The 13,536-nt window shown below is 45.2% G+C and overlaps 1 protein-coding gene across 2 annotated transcripts in view; it reads left to right on the top strand.

Annotated features, from left to right (window-relative positions):
* The first annotated feature begins 23 nt into the window (after nt 1-23).
* The window catches only part of XYLB (xylulokinase), a 129,666-nt gene continuing 116,153 nt past the window's right edge, over nt 24-13,536 (top strand). For both annotated transcript variants that reach the window (XR_003093315.1, XR_003093318.1), the window contains exon 1: nt 24-173. The gene's annotated coding sequence lies outside the window, so the exon portion shown is untranslated. The remainder of the gene's footprint in view (nt 174-13,536) is intronic.

The following is a 13,536-nucleotide window of genomic DNA, read 5'->3' as shown; positions in this document are numbered from 1 at the left end:
ATCTTGTTGTCCCTAGGGGCTGGGTGGTGGTGCATGAGAAGACTGCAGCTAGGCAGTGATGTCCAATACAGATGTGCAATTACCTATCATCGAGGCCTCTGTACTAAGTATTTCACTGCAGGACACTGGGCATCAACTCCATGGCTAACAACAAGGGACGGAGTATGGGAATGGTGAGTGTACATTACTTGCTCCCCAGACAAGCGGCAGAAGTTAAGCTACGATTTATGTCATAAGTAAATGCTGACTGAATCAGAAGCAACCCCTGCTCCTGCAGATCCCGTTGGTGGAGACATGCGAACAGACTGCTGAATTGGAATTCAGCATGGGAAAGGATACTGGGACGTAGCTAGCACTGGGAGGTGTCTGGTGACAGGCTAAGACTGTTTGTGATTAGAGATCTGCTGCTTCATCCATCCAGTACTTGTGGCTTCTCAGAGTACGTGTCTTACGGATCAAGCTTCTTAACTCATTGCCAACACTGGCTATGCTGCATTACCTAGAGGAAGAAAAGGAAAAATAGCAGCTCATCCAGAACAGTAGATCCTTTCTGTAGGTAAATTCCCCTCTAGTGTCACTGGAGAAAAGCATATGACTCATCAGAGCTGCTGTATGGACCACACCTTTGGTACATCTAGTTTGATATCCTGCATTCAGTACCTCATTCAGTACCTCATTCTGTAATGGGACTTGGCCAGCTTTACAGTGCTATTCTCAATTGTGTGTGTTTTGTTGGGGAGGGAGTCCTTCTCCACACCCTTAGGCAATCAGCTTATACACTGAATCATGAGAGTTAATTAACCTTATTGTAGTTTTACCTGGCATTTGAAACAAATATTACTAACACTCATAAAACTTATTCAGCCCTTTTTTAAAATTCCAGCCACAATATTTGACTCATTGGCCCCCTGCATGAATGTGAGTTACACAATTGTATGTTGCTTAAATGAGCTTGACAGCATCCTGCAAACCTGAAATATAGGCTCTACATTAGCAGATCTGTATGTGTCTATTAACTAACAAGGACACTTGAAGTATATTAATGGATGTACCGGATAACAGTGTTATGAATTTGTATTATCTGTATTTTGTGAGTGCTAAATCTCAATCGGTTTCTAGTACACTTGATGCTTCAGAAATGCAGAATAAGAAGCCTGCCTCAATAGCGTCTCAGCCCAAACAAGAAAACACAGTAACAGGGGAGGGAAACCTGGACTATGGGGGAAAGTAACTTGTTCAGGGTCATGGAGCAAGTTAATGCCAGATCTGAGGAATGGGACTCAACTCTACTGACTCAGTGCAGTGACCCATGCATCTGCCTCTCCAGAGTAAGTTTCTGATTAGGGACAAAATCTTGATTAAGAATTCAGAGGGAGGAAAACAGACTCAATTTGCAAGCTCTGATTTGTAACTGGAACGCGATTCAGAAAAAAAACTTCCAAGTGTCACCTACGCAAGCTTGTGTAGTAAGAAGGGTTCATTGAGTTTTCAATAGCCAGCAGACTAACACTATGAATTCTGATTATGCTACTGGTGCAAACTTTGAAATGGATCATCTGAAGCTTCTGGTCTCGCCAAAATTTAGTATGAGCAAAATACAAGGGAAGGACTTGTTTTATTTCCATGCCTTGCTTGTATATTAATGGCAACTTTTCCATTCTGTTATCTCATTAGCAGACACTGTAGGCAGGGACCTACCAAGCTGGCAATTTCACAATTTTCATGGAAACTACAAATTTGGTAGGTCCCTGCGAAAAAGCATGGGGGCCACATAAAAGTGGGAAAATGGCTAGCAAGCATGCAAAAAAAAAAAGGGGAGCTGCAAACAGAGATGGGAAGTCCTGGTGTCCTGAAGCATGGGAATGATCTAACTAATTTTATTTAAAATACATTCATTTGCTATCTACAATCTCATCCATTAGGCACATTTTGCAGAGACTCATTTATTATCGTATTTATTAATATTTACGCAAAAACCCCAAGGAAAAAAGCGGTGCAAAGCACACTGAAGTGGCATGCATTGGGACAAACATGGCGTCTCCCCCATATTTGCGTGCTCCAGAGCCTCTGTACTGAGGCACCCTGCAACACAGCTTGGCTGGCTGGAGTGCAGTGTGCCTGGGCTGGCTGCTCCCCTATCTCTGCATGCCTCGGCACAGGGGCTCCACTGCAGAGCCCCCGCGCTGAGACACACTACACCCCAACCAGCTAGGGAGCAGCTGGCTGTGGTGCAGGGTGCCTCAGTGCGGGGGCTCTGCAGTGTGCAGAAATGGGGGAGCATCTCCACACGTTGCTCCCCGGCTGGCTGGGGCACAGAGTGTCTCAGTGTGGGAGCTGCCTCCTGGCTAGCCCAGCACTGAAGCATCCTGTTCCCCAGCCAGCACCCCCTGCACAACATGGAGCAGTGGGACAATGTGTTCTGCTGCAAAGCGCATGGGCAGGGTCATGCTCTGCAGCACAAAATAGCGTCACAAATTTCTGCTGCTACTATTTGTGTTGCTGCAAACGCTCACCCCTGCTCATGTGGATGTGGCCAAAGAATGTTGGTTTTATAGTTTATTCAGGTTTGTGTGGTAGATGCATACTTCACATAGTCTATTTGGGGTACGCATATTGCTTAATTAACCCTGGGCGCATCTACATGTTCATTAATGCACTTTTCCTATTACGAATTAAATCTAGTACCTCCATTGTGAGGTACTAGAAAAAGGTAAATTAGCTTATTTTAATGGGCTTTAGTTGAAGTGCATGGTTTTTTTTGTGTGCTGCTTTAATGCTCATTACAATAGGTTAATGTGCATTAAAGCGCATGTGTAGATGTGCCCACTGCGAATAAAAATCAAGGGTGTTCTCATGACTCTTTTCTCTGCTTCTCAGTGATTTTTGTTTGTATGCAGTCTTGAAAGGTTAAAGCTTACTATTACATCAAATGGTAAACATGTTAGAGCACTTGAAAGAAAAGTGGAAATAGGATCCCTGCTCTAGTTTGATTAATTATATAGCTTTTGGGTTCCAGAAGTCGATAGTAATTGTTTACTTTCTTTTTAATGAGATTTTTGGTAAGAGGGTAGAGGTTTCCTTGGTTATAAATACAGCTTTAAGTTATGTCATGACCCAAAAGGCTGACTGTGTGTGTGCTTCGGCACCAGAATTATCCCCGCCAAGTTGCAGAGCATTGCACGGGAGAGTTTTCTGTAGCAAGAGGAAACCCCGGTGCAGGGACGAGTTTCCCGCCTTTTCTGCAGCTTCTTTTGCAGAGTGCATTGCTCGAGTTGCAAGAGGAATGCACGGTGCAAAAGAGTTCCCGCCACTGGTATGCAAATTTGTTCCTCGTGATTGGCTAGTGCTAAATTATTCACACGTGGCGGCTAATGATTGGCCTGTTAGCCATATAAAAGGCTTGAGCAGTTTCCGCCCAAGCCGAAGAGGACTCCACATCCATCTCGTGGGGACTCTGGGTACACGGCAGGGTAATAGAAACCCTGTGTGAGATCCAGAGGAGCGTGGCGGCCTGATCCACCGCCCACCTCTTCCCGTCTTCGAACGCGACTTTTATAAGCCGTATTTACGATTTTTATTTTGGTGGCTCGTTCACCCAGAGCATCCGGAGCTCTGCACCGTGGAGCCTAGCAACCTCCACGAGACCGTCTGTGTTGGCTGTCTGTAACTGCAACTCAAGCAAGCTTTCCAGCCTGCACCACTGCCATCTCGGTGTAAGTAAATAATCTTTAAAACTACCGATACACGTCTGTGCCTAATTCCAGCTCGACGGCCTTCCCTCTCCAACCTGGCGTGCCCGGGCTGCTGGCCACAGCCCGCGTGCAGCGCGGAAGAGGGCTCAGGTCGCTCCCGGCCAGCACAAGTTATTCCATTTATTAATGATTTAGCATGGTCTGGGGCTTAGCATACAAGACTGGCTGTCAGAACCAGAGGCTCTTCTTCAGGTAGTATCTGCACATCCATGGTTGTGGAATCAAGGCCGGGGTTGTAGTGCAAATATCCACAATCTTCTGGTGAGAAGCATTGACTGAGGCTGCTAACCCTTCCCTTCGCCTTTCTACAGAAGAGATTAAGAAGAAAGGGGGAGTGCCCTCAACCATTCTTCAGATCCTTCTAGCTGTGAAGAATCTGAAGTTGGCTCAGATTTCACCTGGCACTTTCTATTGCCTTCATTTAAAAAAAATCTTTTATGCCCCTTGGGAACTCAATTTATGTGTAACCGCTTAGATTGTTTGTAAATCTGTCTTTCCCAAAGAAAGAAAAGAAAAAGAGGAAACCTGTATGGCATAGACGTTGTCTGGATCCACAAATGTGGGAAAGCTGGTTCACACCTGGCTCTTCAGGTTTGGTCCGTTAAGGCTGGTGCAGTGCAAGGCCAGTGCTGACCTCAAATGCTGACATGCAGGAGCAGAAGGGTGACCTTGTATCTGCTTGTCAGAGAAATTTTGCAATCCTGGCACTGTACAAGTCCAGTTTTGGATTATGGAGATGCCCTCACTCATGTCATAAGCACCAAGATCTCTGGATGCTTTGTGGTTGACCAGTTCTGGTGCCACTGGAGCACTACTTGCTAAAGTGGTTTTGGTTTCCAGCTTCATCTGGGGTGACAAAGCCAAGTACTGAGGACCTGACATTATCAACTTTGGAGAACCACTCACCATGCAGTTCAATGTCTAAGGCAAGAAGTCTGGAAATCTCTGGATCCGTCTAGGTAAACTGAAAATGGTGTGGAAAACTTTGGCATCTTTGACTCTGTGCTTAGCATAAGTGGTAGGAAGGTCCCAGATTTGTCCTGGCTGACTGTAATCCATTACCATTGATTCTGGAGCACTGGTTGCTAAAGTGTTTCTTCACACAGAAATCCCTAGATCCACCAGGTTGTCTTAAGTCCAATCCTGGGGGCCCAGTATCACTGTTCACCAGAACTAGCACTGAGGCCCTAGATTCATCTGGATTAACTGAGTCAGCACTGAGGACCTTGCACTGTCCACTCTCTGCTTTACCTTGAACTCCTGTTACTAGGAAGTAGATGTTATGTCCCGTTTTTCATGCTGCTACTTGCACATAATGCTTGGGTCGATACCAGACACTTCCCTTAAACATTCCCATCCTTCTGGTGGTAGCAATGGTGTGAGTACAAGAAGGTAGTTTAAATTCTGACTACAGAAAGCGACTGGTGTTCACCAGGGTTACCACCAGTGTAATAATGGATATAGAAAATCTTTTGAAAAAAATCCAGTCTAAACAAAGTGTACACGGATCAGGGTAAAGCATGTTCATTTTTCTGCCTCAATTTGCCCATCTACAAAATAATGCTGTTGAGTCTATTATTGTTTGATTTTATTAAAGTTTATTCATGTTTGAAAATGCTTTGAAATCCTTGCTTAGAGATGCTGCAGTAATAATTAATTTACTAAAAATTAATTCTTAGAGATGTCGTCTTAATTCATTTGTTGTAAAATGCTTTGAGACACTTGTATAAAATGTGCTTTAGAAGTATAAAGCTTTATTATTATTCATTTCCACATCAAAGAGTTGTTTGAATGGGAATACATTTGCCTTTGATAGCTTTTAATCAATAAAAAAACACTTATCTGAAAGGGGAATTTGATAAGAGTCAAGTATACAGTGAAAAGAGCTGGTTACTCTGTTGTTAATAAAAGTGAAGTTTAGTTCTAGCTTTCTCTAGTCTGTGGCATTATACTGCTGAGCTCTTTCCATCTGTGCAATGGGACACAATTAATTTCTGTTTTCAGCTGCAAGAAAGAAGCTGCCAGGTATAGAAACTAGCTTACTTAAACCTTGAAATCCAAAACCAGTTAAAGCATTGTTTTCTAAAGAGCTTGTTCAGTGCCAACACTGTGAAAACGGATAAGGGTTTAAAGTCTAGCTAAAGGAAGAGTTAGTGGAAGTGTTCCAAAAACCTATTATAGAGCAGTGTTTCTCAACCTTTTAAGTAGCAAGTACCCCCTAACTTCTGAAAATTTTAATAAGTAACCCAACACTAAATTTTCCAGGGGATTTTATATTTACAGACTAATGTGTGCTATATGTTGGAAGAAGGGCTGTGTATATAAGGCCGCGATATGACAGATGTCTGATCTGATGTGGGTAGGGTTGCCACCTTTTACACCAGAGGTGTACAACTCAAGTATGTAGGTACATACTACATGGGGCTGGGGCTAGGGCTAGAGGTGATGTTTCCCAAAGCTAGGAGGGCTGAACCCAGTGCTGCGTAAAGCACGGCACGCCAAATTATTACTGGGGAATTTAAAACACTGCACAATGTGTGGCGCACCAAATGTTTTGCTATAGTTTTGAAAGGAAAAGCGGGTGAGAGAGAGAGAAAGAGGGCAAGAGGGAGAGCTTTGGGGTACCCGCGTACCCCCTGCCTGTGTCTCGCGTACCCCCGGGGGACCACAGGCTGAGAAACTATGTTATAGAGGGTTGAAAAGACTGCAGTCCTTAAATATCCTTCCCTCCACAAGACTTCATGCAAAAGTGCCTAAATGTGGAAGAATTAATGATAAAATAAAAAAACTTAAATGATTACTCAGTTGTCTGGTCTTTATATAGCCAGTTGTGTACATTCAAATGTGTTGATTGATTATAACCTTTCCTTACTATTTATTAAAAGGAACATTGAATATAAGATACCACAGCTACAATTTAACATCTGAACTCCAAAGGAAATTTCATAACAACTTCAGTGGAAGTTGGATCAGGCCCTGTCAGACCATTTTGTGTTCCCCACTGTTTTTACATTTGCACTTTCATTGACTTAAATTAGGTTATTCCCAATTTGGAAGAAATGAGTCTCCAGAATAATAACCATTGGTAAATCAACTCCATTTTCCATTTCTGTAGAACAGTTGTGATTCATGGTTTCCCCGCCATTAAGCTCATGCTGCTCAAATATCTTTTGCTAGATCTCTGTGCAGATATGAGTTTCACCTACTCGGAGAATAATTAAAACAACAACAGTCAATACTGACGTTCTGATTATGTTGCTTTTTTCAGGCATTTATTATTACAAATAGAAAAATGCAAAGCCTCCATACTGTTGAAAGGGACAGGCAAACAGAAGAGTTACTCAAATATCAAATACACCTGACGAAATAGAAATGTTTTCCTTTCTCTGAAGTACATGTATATTACAAGGTAGCCCCATTAAAAAAGGACAATTCCACACCTTTGACTTAATGTACTTTCCTGTATTGTTTTATGTATCAAACCTTAAACATTAGCTGAGATAACATAGGAGAGAACCTGTAATACCAGACAGAAAGCAAATGACCTTCAGACAATTGTCATTGTCTAAAATATCTTCCAGTAGGCAGATCTCATGCTCAAGTTGAAATTTTTAACCTGAAATAATATGAGTATTGTGTTACTTACAGCTTAACATTGTAAATATGACCAACTTAATTACCAGTGCTTCACATGGCTGCCTGAGCATTTGGCAAGTAGCAAAAAATGTGTCTGACCCAGTTGAGTACATTTAGTACATTTTTCAGGTAACTATTAAAAGAACTAGAATACATTTTCTTGGGAAATGGATAATCCCCTCTGGTTCTCAGGTTCTTGCTATCCAGAACCAGATCCTGGGAGCTTTTGAGTGCCCTCACTTCCCAGTAAGTCGGATGCTTACCGAGTGTAAATTGGCACAATTAGACTGAATTGGTGTAGATACATGGGTTTATATCAACAAGTGGTCTGGCCTAGGGGCTGGTGTAGTGTTTGGTACCTCACAAGAAATATATACCATCTTGTATTTTGGGCCTCAACACAGTGAAAGATGCATATCCACTACAGGTTGCAGTGCTACAGTATATGTTGTGAGATAAGCAGAGACAACACTACAAAGGCACCACCATATTTTGGCTGATTTACTTAGAATGGGATTGGTGTCATTTAATGGGATGACAAATTATAGGGAGAGGAAAGATATACTGAAATGAAAATAGAACCATTATGTAACTCACTTCCATGTGGATTTGGGGCTGTTGATCACTGAACTTAAAACAAATCATGGTGGTAGTTGGGGGGAGAAAAGCAACTATAGGAATGAGCAGGTTTAGGATGCTCTGACAACACACAACACCACTCATTTTCTATTTATCAAAGAGGTCATCTGTTCTAAATGGTCTTGAGGCACCTTTCACTCACACCAAAGTCAATCGGAACAAATGGTAATGATGTCTGTGGAGGCACACTAGGGCAAGACTGGAGATGGTTCAGAATCAGATTTTAGGATTCAAAATGACATATAACTCATGGAGTGCAAATCCTATGATGCCAAAGAAGGTAAGTAGGAGACACGCAATATAATCTGAACTCAGTGAATTGGTCACTGGTCTGATGTTAAACTGTGGGGCTAAGGGGACAGAAATTGAACATAAATGGGTATAAGCGATCAGAAATCCATGAACGTTGCGTGCCTCCCAAGGCTGGGGGGGGGCATGGTGACCACCTGCAGGCGGTGGCAGTGTCGGTGGCAGGGGTGTGACTGCGGCGAATGGGGAGTTCCCACAGGTGGCTGCAGTGGTGTCGGTGGCGAGGGAGGGAGAGTTGCAAGTGGTGACTGCCCGCAGGTGCCACCGGCAGCATGGGTGGCAGCCAATCTCAGGGGGTGCGTGTGCCCCCGCGTGCACCCCCTACACATCGCCAATGCAAAAATCAATTCATAACTAACACAACAGAAGTTTAGTGCACATAAACTGCTTTGAAAATGGCCAAAACTGATTTCAGATAAACCTGGATGGCTGTAATATCAAACTTAACTGATTTAGGCTAGATTGGTATATTGAACTTCTGTCTCAGATCCCCTCCAAATTCAAGTTAACTCGCAGTCCCCTGGCAACCCAGAATGCTTTGCACCTCTCCCCCACCCCGCACCTGGTATCTGTTCTAGTCAAGCAGGGGGGTGTGCTCTGGTGTCCCCCAGCTTCTGGCTTGGGCCACCACAGGCATGTGGCTGCATTTCCAGAATCAGAAGTAAGTGTGTGTTTGCTTGCTTCTCTGTTCAATCTATTCAGCTTCGACTAACCTGCAAAGACTGAATTGATTCAGCCTCAGGCTTTTTGACTGTACTTAGCCTGGGTGACTCAGCATCACTATGGTTGGGAAGAATTTGTTATCCCTTTTTCCTGTTAATACTGAATTTTTCGTTCCTAAAACCTTGCTAATAAGTAGCTAAGTTTAACTGTACATATTTTCACTGGTGGTAACACTACAGCTTTCCTTGCTTGCTCCATTGCCTGCTTTTATAGAAAATTTTTTAGAGAATACAAAGTTTTCTGCCAGCACAAGTCTTGATATAGAAGAAATATCAACTGTGCAAACTTCCCTTGCAATTTCAGCTAATGTACTCCGAGTGGGTAGTGTTGTCTGGGAAGGGAGTGTAGCCGAAGTAGGTGAGGGTTGTATGGATCAGCAAAGGTTTGCATTAGCCTGAACTATTGTAGTGCAGGGGTGTCAAAGATAGAGTTTGCATGCCACATCTGGTCTGCTGAGTCCCATCATCCAGCCCGTGGTGCTGCCCCTGGGTGTCAGTATGACCCACGCTGTATGCAGCATGTGTGCTGGACCAGCTCGTGCCCGCTTTGGCCAGTCCAGGACTGTTGCACGCTCCGCATGTGCACTGCAAGCAATGCCTGCCCCAGCTGGTTTGAGGCAGGTGCTGCATGCAGCACAGGCCCTGGATTGGCTGAAGCAGGCACTGAACTGGACCCAACATGCGCCGAGTGCCACGGTCTCACACCAGCTGGAGTGGGTGCTACTGGGCTGGATCTGATGAGAGGGTGCATGTGTCTGTGAGTCCAGTCTGATCTGGACTGACCCTGCACCACTTGTGGGACCGTGAGTTTGACCTCCCTCCTACAGTGCTAGTGGAGCCTTAGCTACAAGCTAAATATTCCCTTTCCTAGAAAAGTACCCCAACAGAACAGCAGTAGAAACACTCCCCTCCATCGAGTTTGGTAGCTTAGGGAAGGATAAATCTCCTGGTTCCAGCCCCAAATAATTGTCTCTGCTATTGACACTTAAATATTTCTTGCAGCACTTCCATTCCATTACCTCTTGTCCTGCCCTCATTGCCAGAAATAATTGATTCCTATCCACTTAATAATATTGCTTTATTTATTTATAGAAAGTAATGTGTTATCATTTTTGTCTACGGGCTGAATGCACCCAGTTCTTTTACCTTTTCCTCTTAGGTCTTATTTCTCAAACCTTTTATCATTTTCTGTGGCTTTCCTCTAAACCATCTTCAGTTTGTCTAGTTTTGTGTGAATTTAATATCTTTGAAAAATGGCAGGTGAACAGCTCTTGAGACAGAACATACAACAGGACAAAGGACAGAACTTGCCTCTTTCCTACCTAACCCTGATGGAGAAAAAGCATCTCCGTGTTCCACTTGGCTTTTTGCTTTTCTGGCAAGAGTCATAATAAAAGAGACCATTAGTGGAAAAGGTTTTTGGTTATTGTTTTTTGTTTGCCATAATGTAGATACGTGTTCATTAGAAATTGCAGTGAGACCTTCATTTTGTTCCATATAAGCCACTAAGTGCCCATCACATTGCAATAAAATCCAGTCATTATCAAACTGGACTCTAGTTTTACTGTCAGTGGAGAGGTAAGAGATTTCAGATCCTGTTGCAAATTCCATCAGCGTCACTCCTCAGAAGCCATCTGATTTAAACTATGCAAACAGAAAACTCGCTTACAGTCCCATAAAGCTGTGTTCTTGAAATGTGCCAGCAGCCACATTCACTTGAATGGCACTCTTCTTGGTAATAATCATTGTGCAAAGAGGTTTGCAGGATGGGGAGACTAGGCCTTGCCAAGTTCCTCATTCATTAGAAGGCATTTGAAAAATGCCTTCGAATGTAATAGGTTTTGATGCTTGAAACTCACTTCTGTTTTTGAAAAGATTCTATTTACAAAATTAGGGCTTTGTTCCAGCAACTGTGTTTTTATACCTGGACCCCTGCGTTTCAGTGAAATCCATGTTGATATTAGTAAGGAGGTTCACATGGGCAGAAGTCAATCCATTCAAGTCCAAGCACGGATTGTGGTTTAGACAATGTTTATAAAATTCTTCTGAAGGTGAAAGATCTAATCCAGGGGTAGACAACCCCTGGCACATGTGTCAGAGTGTGGCACCCAAAGACATTTTCCTTGGCACGCATGCCTCAGGGAAGGGGCCAGGGCTGCACTGCCACAAGAAGGATCAGGCCCTTCGTGGCTCCCCTGCCATCCACCCCTGGCACGGCAACATCTTACAAGTCGAGGTTGCGGGTGTTTTTGGCACTCTACCCAAAAACGTTGCCGACCCCTGGTCTCATCCATTTCTCAACAAGTCAATTAGAGTTTTCTCATTGACTTCTGGAGGAGCAGAATTGGGCTCCAAAACAACAGCCATCCACCAAGTGCTACACATTACTAACTGCTGTCTGTTAGTCACTATGGTTAAGTGCTGCTGGAACTGGGGAGGGCATCATCCCACCACTTAGAACATAAGGACCCAAGAATTGCCATTTATTGGGTCAGACCACAGGCCCGTGTTGCCCAGGCTCCTGTGTCATGCAGGGGCAGAGTGGATGCTGAAAGGGAGAGTGACCTGGGTATGATCAGGGTTTTTTCCCCTGCTATTCCTCTCTCACTTGCAGCCTCCAACATTTAAGGTCTAGGAAGTTCTGATACAGAGGCTGTACCCCTAACCCCCATGCTCAAGAACTACGGATGCCCTTTTCCTTCAAGAATTTGTCCAATCCCTTTGTGAACCTGACTAAATTGATAACTTCCACAACGTGGTGCAAACGAGTTCTGCCCTTCAACTACGTGCTGCGTGTAAAAGAACTTCCTTTTGTTAGTTTTAAACTGACTACCAATTCGGTTCATGTTGTGACCCCTGCTTCTTGTGTCTTTAGAGTAAATAATAAATCTCAACCGCCTTTCTCTCCACCATTTAGTATTTTGTAAACCCTTCTCGTGCCCCCAACCCCCCTGTCTTTTCTAAACTGAACAGGCCTGGCCTCTTTAGCCTCTCCTCATGTGGAAGCCCCCCGCACTTCACTTTTTCCTTGGCTGTTATCGTAACTTTCCCCTGCTGTTTAAAAAGCCCCAAATCATAGACTCCTAGAGCAGCAGAGCTGGAAGGGACCTCCCAGAGGGGTCCTCAACCTCTGACCTGTGGAGCCACAGTATCGTCCTGCAGGGCTCCCCATGGGGCGTGGAATTTGGCAGTGGGGGAGCAGTGGCAGTTAATACAGTCACCCTCTCCCACTGCCAAATCCCAAACTCTGACCCCTGCACAGAGGGTTGGGGCTGGCCCACACCCCTTCCCCTCCAGCTGGATCCAGCCAGGCCACACCGCCCCATGGGGCTGGGCTGAACCGGGTCAAGTCCCCTTCACTTCCCTGCGGGGTTGTGTTGTGGCTGCCTCAAACCCCCTTTGCTCCCGCGGGGCTGGGTTGGAGCCAGGCTGTCCCTCCTACCCTCTTATGTATGGCTGGATGGGGTCCCCACTGCCACCACTCTGGTGGACTGGGACCACCAGGCAGATCTGGCCCACGGACCAATTGGGTGCTGTCCATCTGGCCTGGTGGCCAAAAAGGTTGAGCACCACTGATCTGGTGCAACCCCTGCTTGGGGCAGGAACATCCCTGTCCAAGTCAGCCCATACAAAACATCGCCTAAACTCTACATCAGACTACCGGCAGCCCTGACCCAGCACAGACCTCCCACCCCAACCTGCCACGGGGAAAGCTGGGCAACCACGGCAGCCGACGTCCTGCTTGTACAAAACGTCCTCAAGATACCCTCAAGAGATCCCCAAATGCCTTCAAGATACCCTCGAGATCCCCAAACGTCCTCAAGATACCCTCAAGAGATCCCCAAACGCCATCAAGATACCCTTGAGATCCCCAAACGTCCTCAAGATACCCTCAAGAGATCCCCAAACGCCATCAAGATACCCTTGAGATCCCCAAACGTCCTCAAGATACTTTCATGAGAGTCCCAAACAAGATACCCTCAAGAGATCCCCAAACACCATCAAGATACCCTTGAGATCCCCAAACGTCCTCAAGATACTTTCATGAGAGTCCCAAACAAGATACCCTCAAGAGATCCCCAAACACTGTCAAGATACCCTCAAGAGATCCTGGGGAGGGACCGTGTCCCTGCTACAGGGGATGGCGATGCCCCCCGTCCACACCAGCCTGAGCAGGGGGCAAAACAGATCCATAGACAGGGAGACCGGACGGGCCCTCGGAAGACCAAATGCCTTTGCATGGCGACACCGTGACGCAGGGCGGCCGGCGCAGAGGACCGTCCGGTTTTCCGCTCCTCTGTCCTCTCTTGATCCGAAACCCCCGCGCCTTTACGTCCTCTATTCTTCCCTTCAAGAGAAAGATGCTGACGAGACAAACAGAGGAGGCAGAGGCGCGTGGTTTCGGATCAAGCGAGGCCAGAGAACAACTGCACCCTCCTCTATGATGCCCCCTACGCCGGCCCCGTGCACGCACTTAC

This window comes from Alligator sinensis, unplaced genomic scaffold, assembly GCF_000455745.1.
Source record: "Alligator sinensis unplaced genomic scaffold, ASM45574v1 scaffold599_1, whole genome shotgun sequence".
Lineage (NCBI taxonomy): Eukaryota > Metazoa > Chordata > Crocodylia > Alligatoridae > Alligator > Alligator sinensis.
This window is presented reverse-complemented; position numbering and strand designations above follow the sequence as displayed.